A 13,627-nucleotide genomic window follows, 5' to 3' on the forward strand; every position below is an offset into this window, starting at 1 on the left:
GGAGAGGCGCAAAGCTACACAGAGAAACCCTGTCTCGAAAACAAAAAAGCAAAAAAACAAAACAAAACAAAAAAAAACAAAAAAAAAAAAGAATAAATTTTACCCTCAGTCACCAAATGAAGCTTGCTGGCTGCCTGAGTTTGGTGAGGTGTGTGGAACAAAGGAATGTCAGCTCCAATGACTCTCCTCCAGAAGAGCTGGAGTAAGAGCAGTGAACCAATGTTCCTGATATTGAGGTCCCATCCTGCAGTCTGGGGAAAGTAGAAAAATAAGGGGACCCCCGACTGCTGAGGAGTTTGGGACAAAGGCTTTGTCACTATTGGAATGAAACGGAACCTGGAGCCACACAACTGCTAGCGGCAAATTAATGTGTGGCCCCTTTAGGAAACAGTTGGAGTATACAAAGACTGTAGAGCCACTGACGAATTAGGCTCTGACTTCAAACTGTCAGGAAAACTTTCAGGATGTTATCAAAGCTAACCATGAACTCAGAACTTTAGAAATGAAGCATTTTTGAGTTCACCTACAATTTTAACTGTGGTAACTCATAATTTGTGAACTCTGACTTGGAAGAAAATGTAAATAATTCTGTTAGATTTTTTTCTAGATGTTCATTAAAGTTTGTAGAATAGTCCTCTATAGGTTCCTTTTGAATATAAGTTTGTAAAAAGTGTAAATATGTATAGTGATATTCATGCTAGTTGTAAATATATGTAGTAATGTTCATACTAGAATTGTTTTTATCACTCCATCAATATCTGTCTAGTCTGGATAAATTAGGAAGCATTAATTTTTAAAGGAATATGATTTATAAACCAAATCAATCACATTAGAAGCATCCTGAAGCTTTTTTCCTCTTTTACCTTCAGATATATTTGAACACTTTTTATGATAGCCCAAAATATAATTTTATATATAATTTTATAGTCTTGGTAGCCACTGGAAAACTTAAGTGCAGGTGTTATAATTAGAGGAGCTTTTCTGTCTTCTTCTTAGAAGTTTCCACTCCTCATCTGTTTCTGTTCAGAAAGGGGATAGGCCTCCCACAATTGAGTTAGTTTGTACAGAAATTCTACTGCTGTGGTAGGAACACATGTATCTATGAGCTATTTAAAGAGCTAAAAGTGTCTTTATAATTAGCATGGGTTTTTGTTTACTTGAGTGGATACTTTGAAGTGTTTTAAAATGAGTGCTTTCTCCTGGAAATCAAAATAGTCTCTTGAAAATTTTATCGACACTAATAATTAGCCTCCTAGGTTTTTTGTGTATTGACAATGAAAAAGTTAATTGCTCTAATTTTTTAATTAGTGAAGTTTAATTCTGATTTTATTGTACTCAATTTCTTAATGAATATAACCATGTAGGAAGTCTTGCCTTTGTGGGGAATGTCTGTTAGGAGGGAGTTTTGATTTAGAAAAGACCTTGGCACAGCTAAGGATGTTACAGACATCTTAGACCCATTCAAAAAGAACATTCTGTCTTTAGCATCCTCTACTCCTTGACTGAGGGTGTGGCAGCCTAGGGATCGCTGTGGGTGTTCCAACTATTGCAAGCTCTTAGTAGGGACCTGAGTCAGAGCTGAGTTAGGCTCTGTACACCTCTTGACAGAGGTTGTGAGCCAAAGATTGGGAACTTTCTTCTTGCTAGCTTCCAACCTAAGCCAAAGTATGATGGATGGAAAGTGTATCTCCATGATGGGTAAGGAAGATTAGTAAAGAAGGAAGACCTAATACAGGCACAGTCTATCTGAGGGGTCCTTTATTATATCAAGATGGGGGAGTTGTGGAGGCCCACAAAGGTTTCCTAGTGAGATCTGAGCTTGCTTTACCCAGCAGGGCTACATTAAGGGATGGCTTGACCATGTGCGTGGTTACCTGGTGATTGGAAGGGTCTGCACTTGGCTGCTAGGGGGGAGGTTTTTTGCTCTATCCCTTGGCATTCCTATAAAAAGCCCTTTAGAAGAAACAGAAGGGGCTGGTGGATATTGATCCAGGCCCTCCTGAAACTATCCTGTGTTTCTGTCTGTCTCTTCTCCACACTCGTTTTCTTTCTTTCTTTTTCTTTCTTTCTTTCTTTCTTTCTTTCTTTCTTTCTTTCTTTCTTTCTTTCTTTCTTTCTTTCTTTCTTTCTTTCTTTCTTTCTTTCTTTCTTTCTAACTAGGCAAAGAATTTTATTAACCCTTTTCCAAACTTTATTCCCAGGCTTCTTCAGCTTAATTTGCTGCAAAGAATGAATTGTATTTAAGCAAAAACTGAAAGAGCTGCGGTGTCCAAGAGGCTCGGGCTTAAAAATATTAGCAATCTAGATTTTATCAGATCCATAAACAAGAGAATTTTAAAAAGCAGTCATGATATAAAATAGCAGCTCCTGTAACTTCTGCAGGTGTCACCTTCTTCAGAAGTTGCCTCAGTTTGGCCAGTTTCTCCTGGTTCATGATCGTTTCTTTCATCTTGTCGGAGTGGAAATGGGGCGTGCGTGGGGAACTAGGGTTTGTACTCGGGGTCTCAGGCAGACCAGCTGAGATAAGGTGCACACACATGGGGACGCAAGATGGCAGCTAGAGGGAGGCTGGAAGTCCACACTTGTTTTCTATCTAACAGGTCTTATCCCTCTGTTCTCAAGAGTACCCTGGGGGAAAAGTGGGAGCTGACTTCCCACAGGAATAAAAATTCCTCCCTGATGCTCTTTAGGGGTGTCCTTCAAAACCTGTTGCTTTGTGTATAATTGGATATTAGTGTATACAGTATCAAGACGTGTACTGTGAATAGTTACATTTTGATCAGTTAGACCTCAGTAAAGCTAACGGATATAAAATTACAATGTAGAGTAACATTATGTCTACAACATTGTGTCTACAGTGTGTACAATGGAGAGTAACATTGTGAGCAGCATGTGTGCACACACACACAAGTAAGCAACAAGATCAAGATATATATTAAAGTGTAGTCTCTATTAAGTATTAGACCATCCTCTGAGCCAAACAGCTGCCACCTTTGAGAGTTCAGTTGTATCCTCTTGCAAAAGACAATCACAGAGGGGCAGGTACCATCATCTGAGTATGATGTACTCTATACCACCTATTGTATGCAATTCTGCCCAACCATGTATAGTCTTGGAGAGGGGCTAGAGTATATAGGTCAGAGCCTAGGGAAAAAGAGGGTCCATGTATATGGCTGTGGGAAAGCCCTCATCCCTACTGGGTAAAGATATTTTTGTGGGGAGCACCCACATTCTGGTAAGGAAGCCCATTAAACTTTTTGGTTCCTGATTGTGAGCTTTGGTGGCTTTGTACCTGGGTTTGTCACTGGGACTTTAGGGTGAAGACATTTACGTTTCCCCAGGGAAGGAATTTGAGCAACAAATGTATTTGTTGCGAACAAATGCCAGGGCTCTGAAATGGCGTTGGTTGTAATGGTTGTGTCTCACCGAGACTGGCTGTGTTTCAGGGCAGAGAAGTGGCAGCCAGGCAGCTCTCAAGCCTCTCCAAGGCAAGATCTTGCACTGTCTGCTGCTCGGGTAATCTCCCCCTCCTGCCCTTCACTCACGACTTGATGTGTTTCTTTTCCTTCAAGGTTCCATTCTGCTCCTTTTAAGTGTCCTAACAAAATCAAACTCATATTTACACAAGGGAGCTCTATGGGGCAGTACTCATCCGGGTCTCTTCTGGTGCTGTCCCACATCTCACATGCTCTCCTGATGGGGAATGTGATGAGAACCCCTCCCCTTCAGCTCCATAGGAAAGCCAGTCTGGTCAGTTGGGAGTATGGTGTGCTTGAGAAGGGCCACAGACAACCCAGCAGACAAGAACAACATTATTTCTGCCCAAGGCAGCAACCTAGGGCTAGGTCTGGGCTCCATGGTGCAGGGAATTGTCTCTATTGTTAGGTTCTCCATGTGACCACCTGTAAGGGTTAATGTCAGTTATCACCTTGATGGCATCTAGAGTCACTTAAGAGGCAAACCTCTGGGCATGTCTGGGAGAGAGGTTCTAGACTGGGTTAGTTGAGATAGGAGTACCTGCTTTGAATATGGGCAGCACCATCCCCTGGGCTGGGATCCTACCCTGAAGAAGTGAGCTGAGCGCAGCATTCATCTCTCGGTGCTTCAGGACTGGATGCAGTGTGGCCAGCCCTTCCTGCTCTTGCTGCCATGCCTTCTCCCCTTCTCCCCGTGGTGGACTGGGACCTCAAGCCATCAGCTGAAATAAACTCTCCCTCCAGTTGCTTTTGTCGGGTGTTCCATCATAGCAGCGAGAGAAGCAGCTAATCTACCTTAGGAAGAAGGGGCACACAAAGAACATGCCTTCTCTTTAGGGATACTTCCTGGAACTTTCACCCACCACCTTCCATAGTCTATAACTTGGTCATCTAGGGAGGCTGGGACTTTGTTCTGGGTCTTGTTGCCACAGAAGAGGAAAGAATGGATGGGGTGGGGGACATGAGCAGCAGACTGTGTCACAGAGACCAGGTGACCTGGCAGAGTCCACAGAACAGAATGGGGGAGCAGTCTCTCAGAGTCATGTCTTGAGACAGCCTTAGCTCTGCAAGAACATGTGCCTTGGTGGGCTGACTCCCCAAGGTCCAGGCTGCTCTAGATCAGAAAGCTGTGCTGTGTGAATGGCCTTGGTTCCCTCTCAGCATGCACCATAGTCTGACTAGCTTTTGATTCAAACCAGGAAAAAAGCGTCTTTCTCCCCCCCCCCTTTTTCTTTTTTTAAGCCAGCTGTTCTCAGTGGGAGAACAGTCTTTAACTTGAGCAGACTCAGTCAGTGCCTTTTGAGTCCGAGGTTTTATGGAAGAGATAAGCCTGATGGCCTCATTTCTAAGCCCTGGGCTCTTATCCCAGCATGCCCGAGTGCACATATCCACTTTTCTTTGATGAGTTTATTCACTAGAAAAGCCAAAAATCAGTGCCATCCCAGGGGTGAGACAGATGACAAAGGCAGGCAGTTCAGAGGGATGACAGGCCTCCAGTTCTGCTTAGTCAACCTGTGTGAGGAGTTTTTAACCACTATCTATGGAAGACCTTGGCTGAGTACCACACCTAAATATGGGCACGGGACTGGGTGCCGCAGAGGCACCGAAAGCAGATGTGTGGGAGGAGACTCACCAGGCAGGTGTCAACAGGCAGCCACCGTGGCTGTGCCCCAAGACAGAGCATTCTACAGGCACAGAAGGACTTGCTCAGGCCAGCCCACAGAGCTGTGTCCTCAGCATCCACAGTCAGTGATAGCGTGCCCTTCCCACTGTAGCCTGAGATTGGCTGTAGTGGGAGGATTCACACCGTGGAAATAGCATCAGGTCAGAGCCTGAAGCAGGTAGCAGCCCTCATCTCCCACTGGATTCAGAAGTTCATGACTAAATGTGAACAAAGGCTGAGAACAATAGTGGTAATAACCCAGGACTGTACTACGTGCCACAGCATAGCCTGGAATGTGTGCAGGGTAACAGATGGAGTTATGGCATGCTGGACAAGTCTCCAGTGAGTGGTCTAGGGGATGGTAGAGCTGAGGGAAACGAGCAAGGAGGTGGGCTCCCTGCTCCTCACAACAGGCTCCCTGCTTCTTCCTCTCCCGTCCATTGGCCCTTTCTCTTATTGCTTGGTGAACAGGACTTCCTTGAGATGGTGGCTGGTAGGTAGTGTCTGCAGGGCTGTATGAGAGCCCAGGCTGACAGAACAGTGGAACATCAGTCCTGCCTACCCATGGCCCCATTCTTGGGCCAGGATTCAGCTCTCTCAGGTTGTAGAACTCACAAACAACCACCAGGGTGCAGTATTTCCTGCCAAGAGTCCTCTTCAGGAAGGACTGAGTGCTAGGGCCACCAACTGTTGGTACTTCTGGCCTTTCCTAGGAACCCTGGACATCGAACCTAGCCGAGAATGAGCTTTACAATGCTAGTGATCTTCCCTCCCTGTGAGGTACAGTTTCCTGGATGCCTGGGCCCCCAAGGGATGTTCTTCAGAGGTATCTATGCCCTGGGTGCTTGTTGAGAAATCAGCCCCAGAATCCTGGAAAACAGTTGAGAAGCAAGGCTCCCCAGGCTAGTGGAACATGTAAGAGGATGAAATGATGGATGACTGTCTTAAGTCAGGGTTACTATTGCTGTGATATAACAGCATGACCAAGAAACTTGGAGAGGTAAGAGTTTATTCAGCTTGTTTCCACATCATAGTTAATCATCAAAGGAACTCCAACAGGGCAGAACCCTGGAAACAGGAGCTGATACAGAAGCAGGAGCTCATGCAGAAGCCCTGGGGCGTGGGTGCTGCTTACTAACTTACATCTCATGGCTTGCTCAGTCTGCTTTCTTATAGAACCCAAGACCACCAACCAGGCCAGGGATATGGCACCACCCACAATGGACTGGGCTCTACTCCATTAATCACTAATTAAGAAATGTCCTGCAGGGCATGGTGGTACACACCTTTAATCCCAACACTTGGGATTCAGAGGCAGCTGGATCCCTGTAAGTTCAAGGCCAGCTTGATCTACGAAGAGAGTTCTAGGACTGCCAGGACTGTTACACAGAGAAACCCTGACAGGAAACACACACACACACACACACACACACACACACACACACACACACACACACACACACACAGGGAGAGAGAGAGACAGAGACAGAAAAGAAAAGTCCTACAGGCTTGCCTACAGCCTTATCTTATAGAGGCATTTTCTCAGTTGAGGCTCTCTCTTCTCTGATGACTCTAGCTTGTGTCAAGTTGACATAAAAACTAGCCAGTACAAGGACTCCTGTCAAATGGACTAAATATACCCCATCTAAGTGTGTCCAGCAAGCACATGGGAGGGGGCAGGGTGGCCACTGTTAGATCTCAAGGAAACCTGGGACAAGAGCATCTCAAGTACCTGTTTCAGGGTCCTTGCTCCTCTCAGCACTCACCCTCCACTCCTGCTCCCTACCCTAAACCTCTCCAGCCCTCCCCATCCCAGCTGAGCTTTGCATCTTTTCCCCCAGCTTCTGATTTCTATATAACTCAGCCATTTTGGCCATATGCTGTCTTGGTTCTCTTTGCTCCCCTGACCCCTTGGTAAAGGGTTGCCTTGTATGTCTCTTGTTGATCTATATTCATTGGTTCAATGTCAGCTTTTGCCGCATCTTCTGCATAATCCAGAAGGTTGAGGTCTCCTGTTTGAGTCATTCCTAGAAGAAGCATTGCTTCTAGGAGAGCCCTGTGTAAAATTTCTTCTTATATGTCCTGGTTTACCACAGTTAAAACATTTGGCACTTTGATGCTTCTTTATACCTCTGGAAATCTCCTCTTCTATCCAAGCCTCATCACCGTAGTTAAGAGACTCAACATTGATTGTGTGTTGAATCCATTCTTCTATGGGTGCTGATCTGATATTTAAAGGTTCAAGTATCCTTTTGCATTCTATATTAGTATTTTCAAAAGCCAAAGATTAAATTAATACTCATCTTAATTCTTGGTCTGATATTGTCTTGTTTATAACCTTGGTCAGTCTTTATTAAAAAAATCAGTAAATGGTTCTTTTGACCCCTGGAAGACCTTCATATATAGCTCAGTTGGTTTCTCTGGTTCTTGAATCTTTTCCCAAGCATTTAAGGCTGCCACATGGCATATGGATAATGTATGCTCATTAAAGGTAGATTGTGCATCTATATCAGCGAAGCAGCCCTCACCAAGAATTTTATCTTGGGAAATCTGAAAACCTCTAATCTTACCTTGCTGCTCAAGGGCCTTAGCTTCTCTCAACCAGCTTTTCCATTGTAATTGCTGGCTATATTATAATACAGCTGATACTGATTCCAGTCATTTGATGTGATCCTATTTCTAGAAGACCATGTATTTAATATCTGTTTCACATATGTTGAATGTATACCATAGGTAACTACAGCTTCCTCGATGTTCTTTAAATCTCTCATATGTATATGCTTACATATATATTCAACATATCCTTCAGGATATTTATCAGTTGCTGGCTTTTCACAAATGGTTACAGGGTCATATGCATACATATGTCATAATGGGAAGTGAGTTTTGATAGGTCATCTCTAACTCTGTAAGGCACTGGTGATGTTATTACCTCTCTAGCCTTTCCCTTCTCCTTGTTAGCACCCTTATTATCAACTCTAACAGACTCATCCAAAGCTTGAAATTGATTAACCACAGCTTTTTCTAAATTCTTTGCTTCCTGTACTGTAAATGATTCCAGTGACTTCATGGAATCAAAAAATTTTTATGTTCATCATAAACATATGATTCCAAAGATTTCATTCTATCAATTAATGGTGATTATTCCTACTTAGAAATTATCTGTATGACATTAAGATTGCTTTGCAGACTTACTCAGTTACCCATTAGTTTTTCACATTTATTTTCAATAGAATTAAATCTGGATGTCCATTTATTATTAGCAGACTGAAGTTCATGTGGTAAATTAGCAGATTCCAAAGAATGAATCCTTTTGTTTAAGTACTCATTACCACTTTTCAAAGTCTGTATCAGTCCCATTAATGTCTCATATTTGGTGCAGTTTTTTAATGATATGATATGAATTACTTTGCTAATACCATTATGATGAAAACTGTATACATCCCAGGAAGGCCATATATGTCTTGTAAAATTTCATCCATAGTATAAACAAAGGAGTTTTTAAATTCCTGAATGGTTACATTATCCACCATAATATAAGAAATACTTAAAATTTGTAAAGTAAATTTTTATTTATTAAACAGTTTAAGGTGTGAAATTATCAAGTAATTTACCTCAGATAAGATCCTCGAAATACTGTCCTGAGTGTCCAGATGTTCCAGGTGTAATTAACTAGGTTGGGCGAATGACTGGTTCATTTGATGATTTTTGGATGTAGTATTGATGTTTTGCCAGTAGGTGTCATAGGTGTAGCGCCAAGGCAGGTCCTGAAGCACTCACTGTACCTTGCTCTGGCTGGAGCTGTGAAGTTGTTTGACCTGCATGGGGCAGATTTAAAAAAAGGGGAGTGCTGCCGGGCGTTGGTGGCGCACGCCTTTAATCCCAGCACTCGGGAGGCGGAGGCAGGCGGATCTCTGTGAGTTCGAGGCCAGCCTGGGCTACCAAGTGAGCTCCAGGAAAGGCGCAAAGCTACACAGAGAAACCCTGTCTTGAAAAACCAAAAAAAAAAAAAAAAAAAAAAAGGGGAGTGCCAACAGGCTGCAGTGTGGTCACTGGTGGGCAAGCGGAATGTCCCAGCGACGACCACAGCAGTCTTGCTGCGGCCACTGGAGCCTACTCAGAGCGGGCCGGGGGCCGGGGGAGGAATGTTGCCAATGTGCTCAGACTGCAGAGCAGGCATGCTTTGCTGAGGGATCGGGCGGAAGGCTGTGATCCAATCTGGCTGCTACAGCCACAGAACTTGAAAGGCACCTAGAGCGGGCATCTTTCTTCCTGACACGGTGCTCTATCGGCCCCTGAACACGCGCATTTCTGGCAGTGGTTACAAGAACCGCTGCCGCGTGAGCCTCCTGACCTGCATGATGTGGGTCACTGAAGGCAGGATTGGAGAGCACTTGCTTCTGTAATGTGGGTGGTTCTCAGTTTACCAACATTCCTCCCTCTTTTTTTTTTTTTTTTTTTAAAGATTTATTTATTATGTATACAGCATATATGCCTGCATGCCATAAGAGGGCGCCAGATCTCCTTACAGGTGGCTGTGAGCCACCATGTGGTTGCTGGGAATTGAACTCAGGACGTTTGGAAGAACAGTCAGTGCTCTTCACCTCAGAGCCATCTAAGTGAGGGAATAGGAAGGGGTGACTGGTGAGGCAGGAACGGGGGCGCCATTTTCTTTAGACTGCTTCCTGTTGTCTGGGGGCATCAACATCTTTGGGGAGCCAAGAAAGCTGGGATGCTGGGCCAAGTCTAGGAAGAGCAGGCTGCTTCACTCGCTGACAAGGCTCTGTGAGACCTTCTGGGGCTAGAGACTTGCAGGCAGCAACTGAAGTACTTTATGAGGCTGGGACACCTAGGGCCGCCGCTCTGAAGGTTCTGGGATACAGATTTTGAGGAAACACCTGGAGCTGGCAGGATTCTGGAACAGATATATATTTGGGCAGAAGGTAAAGTTAAAAAATATAAGGGGAATTTTTTTCTTAGGTGTACATTTGAAACTTTTAGGCCCATGATCCTGGTAGCTGGTGGAGGGGAGTCCCAAGACCAGGGAAAGGGGGTAAGATTCCAGCCTCAGGAATAGGTGGAATAGGCAGGTGGGGAAACAGGCTGTTGGACTGACAGTACTTATCTGGAGTCCATTTGACCAGTGAGAGGTGGATTCAAGTCAATTCCCTGAAGCTCACAAGAAGTTTTTAAGTTTATAAAAAGAGGTAAATTTTAGATACATTAGCATTACCATTGTTTATAATCATTACAGAAATCCACATTGTGGAAAAGGCAGTAGACTCAGGCCTTTGAGTTATAGTAGAAACTTGAGGACCCAAAATGATTTGGTTTAAAATCATGAACACTTTGCTCTATCCAGAAAACTGGGTGTATATAAATTAGACATATATTTTTAGCATAATGAGAAGCACTTTAAGTCTATACTTAGAAGACAACCAGAGGAAATTTAAAAATTTGAGCTTGTGACTATGATAAAAGCAGTCAGTGCTCACCAGAGCCAGATTAATAGCTTATCAGAACTCTGTTGATTGATGTTGGAATTCTGAACTTTTGCTTAATGTAACAATAGCATAGAGAGAGAAGGAAATCTGAAACGTTTTTCATTTTTACATCTTATATTTAAAGAAAGCTCCAGGTAGAGTTCTGTGCCCATCATCTTCTTTGGAGGCCTTGGGGTCACTGCTAGAGGCTGGGGGGTCTCTGTTATAGTCAGCTTTTTCCACTAAACATTTTAAATGCCATATTCAGCAGACCTCTGAAAAGTTTTGAGGACCATTATCTATTAAGTGTATCTAAATTAAACAAACTTTGCTTGTTTCTAGTTACTTGTTTTAGGTTTAACTTTGGAGATATATATATACAGGAGGCTAAATAGTGCTTATTCCTGTAAATTACATTAATACATAGCATGACTACAAGTATAGTTCTGAACACATTAAAGAATTTGATCACTTATAAGGTGGCTGATCATTAACTTGCATGTCTTAATTATTTTTAACAGTTTACAGTAAGTTATTAGCTTTTATAAGTTTAGGATTTTATATTTTTTGAGTCTTATGTTTGAGTTTGAGTCTTAAAATTTTGAGTTGAAGATCCTTTAGTATCAAAATAAACCATAAATTTAGTAAACGTTAGTCCATGGAGAGACTGGAAACTTTACTGATCTTTTATAGTGTCCTATTATAGATTGTCATAATTTTTTTGATTGGCTCAGTTTATCCAAATTGCCCAAGCTTAACAAAGTTACCAAGACAAAGAAGCCAGACAAATATTTTTTGATCCTGAGAAGATCTTAGGAATTTATGAATTTTATTTATCAAATATATCTTATTTATCAAACATATGTTGTTACTTATCTAAATTTTCTGGAAGCTTGGTGTTGAACAGTTAGCAAAGGCCTAAGTAGTTAGACATACATCTTAAATCAGCTTTTGTTAATCTGAGTATATCTTTCTAACCTTAAAATTTTATCATCATATACAGTATATTCTAAACCAGAGTTGAATCACATATAACCTTAAATTTTTTATCATCATACAAAAAATCCATACCAATCCAAAATATTTTGGAGACTTGTTGCTTCCTTAGTCTAAAAGGATGCAATGGTAAGCAGAGAGCTCATCAGGACTGAGAAGTTTTACAACTGTTTTTCTATGTGGGCTCTGAGTCTGCAACTTGTGGCAATTAGTGGAAACGTGTCTCACTTGGCAGCTGATGATGACGTGACTGCTGGCGCGGGGTCACTGAAGGTGGGCGGAGGGACCACCTGGTTCTGGAATGTGGGTGGTTCTCGGTTTACCAATGTTGAGCCTAAGTTGCAAGACCCCTGAGCAAAACCACCACGGAGTCAATATCCGATGCAAAGCACACAGGGGTTTATTGATAACAAGCAAGCCCAGGCTTAGTCTGTGTCCAGCACTCAACACAGAGGGTGGAGGAGGACGGCCCTGAGCTCTCAGGGTGAGGGGTTTTTAAAGGGAAAAACGGCAAGCAGGGTGGTACAAGCCTTGGCATCATATGATTGGGTGAGGGTGTGTAACCTTTGGATTTACTGGTTGGGGGTTACAGTTATCATTTTGGGGCAGGCCTGGACAAGTCCCAGGCTTTGTCCTTGAGATGCTATGGAGGCTGGTTGGCCTAGCACTTTCATATTGACCCATGCACGTAGCTCTAGGTTGGTGCGGGGTCCCAGACAGTAAACAACTGGCTGAACCTTGAGCAGTCAGAGTACATGCAGAAAGGGAGCTACTGCAAGGACTATGTCTTTTGTTCATGACCCTCCCAGAAACTGCTTGCTCAAGTCTCAGGAAACTGAAATTGAGGCCTGATCTCTGAGAGAAGACTGAGCAGCCTGTTATGGCATCTGCTTGGTCCTTTCACTAACACCGGATTTACCCTGCATCCTTGTTTTCTGAGACAGGGTCTCATTGGCCTGGAACTCAGCAAATAGGTGAGGCAGACTGGCTAGCAACCTCCTGTCATCGCCACCTCCTCGGTGCAGGGATTACAAGCATGCGCCACTGAGCCTGGTTTCTTGGTGTTTTATTTTGTTTGACATGGATATTGGGGATCACACTCTGGGGCTTGTGCTGGAATTACAAGCATGTGTCATTGCGCCTGGCCTTTTCTTTTTAAACATGGATTTTGGGGTTCAGACTCGGGCTTGTGCAGCGGCACTTTGCTGACTGTGCCATCCCCCAGCCCCTTTGCTCTACGTTTTTCTTGGAAAATTTAAATGCTGGGGACACGAACAATGCCTCTAACAATGTTCTAGAAACTTATCAGTGGCCTGTGGCCATCTGGCACCCCAGAGCTGTGTTTGTTAGAATTCCTAGCCACTTCCCCATGACCGTGCATGCGCTGGCAAGATGTTTAGTCATCCTAGGGCCTTACGTCCTACGTAATCTGTGCACAGTGTGATCACGTAATCTATGCACATGCATGGCATAGCTACAAAAGCCCATATGCGCATGTGTGGGGGAGTCTACAAAAGCGGGTCTCACTCATCCCTCTGCCCCTCTCTTCCTACACGATCTTTCCCTAGGCTTAAGTACCCTTTTCTGTTTCCTTCCCTTAATCAACTTTTAGTGGGTTTTATTGTACCTCGTGGCTTTTCTCACACGGTGAACAGTGCTGCTTAGTGAATAACATTGTGCTGCTTAATAAATAACAGTGTTCTGCCTCAATTTTCTCATCTCCACAACGACAGGCTATTCCTATCACCGCTGAGAGGTTGAACATACAGATGCATGCTGACTGGCCCCTGTCGGTCCTCCACACTAGCACTGCCCAGAGTGACTGCAGCTGAGCATCCATGCTCCTGTGCACCTGGTCCTTGTCTGGTCCAAAGGAGACCCCATTTCCCCAAATTCCAAAAGCCAGAAGGGCCATTTTGGTGCCCATTAGTATCTCAAAGCTCCTGCTGGCTGCCAGACTCCCTCAGTATCACAGGTACCAGTTACACATTTCAAAGGCCATGCTAGCA

This window comes from Peromyscus maniculatus, chromosome 4, assembly GCF_049852395.1.
Source record: "Peromyscus maniculatus bairdii isolate BWxNUB_F1_BW_parent chromosome 4, HU_Pman_BW_mat_3.1, whole genome shotgun sequence".
Taxonomy (NCBI): Eukaryota; Metazoa; Chordata; class Mammalia; order Rodentia; family Cricetidae; genus Peromyscus; species Peromyscus maniculatus.